General features: G+C 55.1%; 1 pseudogene; it reads left to right on the top strand.

The window, feature by feature from the left end:
• The first annotated feature begins 372 nt into the window (after positions 1-372).
• Positions 373-1,972, top strand: LOC123039844 (cytochrome P450 89A2-like; annotated as a pseudogene).
• Positions 1,973-3,141: the final 1,169 nt, after the last annotated feature.

The following is a 3,141-nucleotide window of genomic DNA, read 5'->3' as shown; positions in this document are numbered from 1 at the left end:
CGTTGGCTCGTGCATGAAGTTCGGACGTCCTGCGCGTGGAGGAGAGGAGGGAGTGGTGGTCAAGAGAGGCAATTTCATGGCAGCGTGGTGTTTCATGGAGACAAGGGAGAGAAGGGCTGTCGAAAGAGAATGATTGGACAAGGGGATTCATCATGGGGATAAAGAAGCTATAAGGATAATGTTGGGGATGAGCGGTTGTGCACAACCCACCTAGCAGATGACCCTGCGCGCGTGCGTGGCCGCGACCGGAGGAGCAAGAATTTAGGTCACAATTTAACACATGCCACCATGGCGGCTACTATGGGCAACATGTACCTATCTGTCTATATAAACCCAGCAACATCCCGACCAATATCCAGGGGTGTAGGCAGGCACACATAGATACATACATACCATGGAATTCGTGCTAACTGTGTTGCTACTTTCTATTGTGTTGTGCATCAGCGCAGTTGCCGTCTTCCGGCGTCGTGCTTGGGCTTGGGCCGTCCACGACGGTCAACAGCTGATCATCGAGATCCGCGACCCTACCATCGCCCGCCGAGCGCTCATGGACCACGCTGATGCCTTCTGCAACCGACCACTGAACCTATTCCCCGTGGCCCTGGTCAGCGGGCGTCGCCGCAGTCACAGCGACAACCTCATGTCCGTGCCCTACGACCCGCGTTGGCGCGCTCTCCGGTGCACCCTCAACGCCGCGGTCCTCCACCCATCACGTCTTGGACACACGGACCCGCTGCGCCTCGAGGCCATGGATACTCTCGTTGCTGACCTCCGCGTTCTCGTCCGGTGCGGCGGCGGCGGTGAGATTGTCGTCCGCGACATCCTCAGCGCCGCCGTGTTTCCGCTGGTGGCTCGCATGTGCTTCAGTAGCGGCGTGGACGAGGGTCACGTATGCGCCATGCGTGACTTGCTCCAGGCCTTTGTGCTGGCCTTTGATGGCAGCAAAGATTTTGCCGGCTCCAAGACGGCGAAGGTGCTGCACTGGAGGCAGTGGCGCCGGTTCCTCGCCTTCCGAGGCAAGCAGGCTGAGCTTTTCCTCCCTCTGGTAAACGCAAGACGGAACGCTAACCGTCATCTCACGCTCAGCGGTGGCCTGCCGGCATATCTAGACCACCTCCTCGACGCCCGCGTCCCCGTCGACGACGACACAGCCGACGGCAAGGCCCTGCGCCCTCTCATAGACGACGAGCTGGTGAGCCTTCTCTCGGAGTTCCTCGGTGCTGGGCCAGTGACCGTGGTATCCAGCATGGAGTGGACCCTCGCCCACCTCGTGCTCCAGCCGGAGGTCTAGAACAACACCCGACGCGAGGTCGACGCCGTGGAGGGCGCATTGTCCGAGGCACGCGTCCGGCAGATGAAGTACATGCACGCCGTCGTGCTAGACAGCATTCGGCTCCACCCGCCGATTCTGGTGTTGCTGCGCGACGTGCCTGATCAGGCGGTCGCCGAAATCCTGGGATGCGCCGCCGCCGCCGTGCCGACGGAGGGGATGCGGGCGCACTTCAACATGGGAGAGATCGGCAGGGACAAGAATCCTTTGGGCCCCGGCACCAGGCCCACACCCACGCCCACGCATGCGTGGGCCTGGTGACGAGGATTTAGGTTTTTTTGAAACAGTCAACCCCTGACTTGGTAGTTATCAGCGGAAAAATAAAATTTGGTAGTTTTTTGAAACCCTAACCTGTAAAGTAGTAGTTTTATGCTATTTACTCAGCCAGCAAGGTAGGAAAGGCTGATCATGCCACTGAATTGAAGCAAGCCTCAGTACATGGGCGTGGCTGCTCACTATACTGTACTGCGTGGGCGTGGGTGTGGGCATGAGCGTGGTAATCATTGTTGTGGTAGGGTGAAACCCTAAATGGAGGTCTTTCACGAATTGGAGCTAGTGTGTTTATTTACAGGAGTACGTGTTGAGCTTTTGTGATTGTCTGTTCAAATTAATGTGTTGTGGTACTTGCTTCATTTTCAACAATTTGCTTGCAAGAATTAATAGATAGATCCATGAATGGACATATAAAAAAGCTGGTGCTCACATATATTTACATGTAGCATCTGGTGCGTTTAGTACGAGCAAGAAGAATGTATTGAGCTCGCTCGCAGCAGGTTACGTGGGGGGTGTGCTTTGGCATGCTGTGCTGCAGTGTGTGTGCAGCAACAGTCGACTACCACTTCCTCTGGATGAACACAACCAGAGCAAAGCAAGCAAACTTATTAGAGGAAGAAGGTGTTTGTAATTCAGTGCGTAGGGTCCTCTCCAGGAGTGTCAGTCTGGATCTTCTTCAAAAAGGTGCGTCTAAGCATTGATTGACTGTCGATCGATCAAGCCAGCCAGGCAGGGGAGGAGAGGCTGATCATGCCACTGAATTGAAGCAAGCCTCGTGCGTGGGCGTGGCTGGTCACCATACTGTATTGCGTGGGCGTGGCTATGGCTGCTCACTGTACTGTACTGCGTGGGCATGGGCGTGGGCGTGGGCGTGGTAATCATTGTTGTTGTAGGGTGGAACCCTAGATGGACATCTTTCACGAATTGGAGGAAAAATCCCCAAGAATAAGAAGAACCCAAAGGGGAGAAACAAGAGAAACACTCAAATTGACTTGATTCAATCACACATGTGCTAGATCCAATCACACAAAGAGAGATACAAAGGTCTTAATCCAACACAAGAAGATACAAAAGGTAACTAGTTCATCCCAAACCTATGAGGAGAGAGGTCTCTATGATCCTATGATGGGATCCTTCCCTAGATGGGGTCTTGAATCCACTAGGGATCTTCTCCATGGGAGGTCTTAATCTCCATGGGAGAGGTCTCTCTCTCAAGAGGAGGTACAAGGAGAAAATTAAGCTCACTAAATTATGTCATATACTTGGCTAACCTCCCCAACAAGCTAGGTGAGGAGTATATATAAGCTAGGGACGAATTGGGGTAAAACAAGGGTACATAGGTAAATTATTATGCCGAAATACGGGTAGCCACGGTGGAGGGTTCGGGCACCCGGGGGTCGCCTGGAGACGGAGGGCCGGGCACCGGGGGTGAAGTCCGGGCACTTGGTGCGCGCCTGGGGAGGGGGGCAGGGCACCCGGGGGTGTGAGGCCTTGGTGGCTGGCGGGGCCGGGCACCCGGGGGTCTGGGCACCCGGGGG

Source organism: Triticum aestivum, chromosome 2B (genome assembly GCF_018294505.1).
Source record: "Triticum aestivum cultivar Chinese Spring chromosome 2B, IWGSC CS RefSeq v2.1, whole genome shotgun sequence".
Taxonomy (NCBI): Eukaryota; Viridiplantae; Streptophyta; class Magnoliopsida; order Poales; family Poaceae; genus Triticum; species Triticum aestivum.
This window is presented reverse-complemented; position numbering and strand designations above follow the sequence as displayed.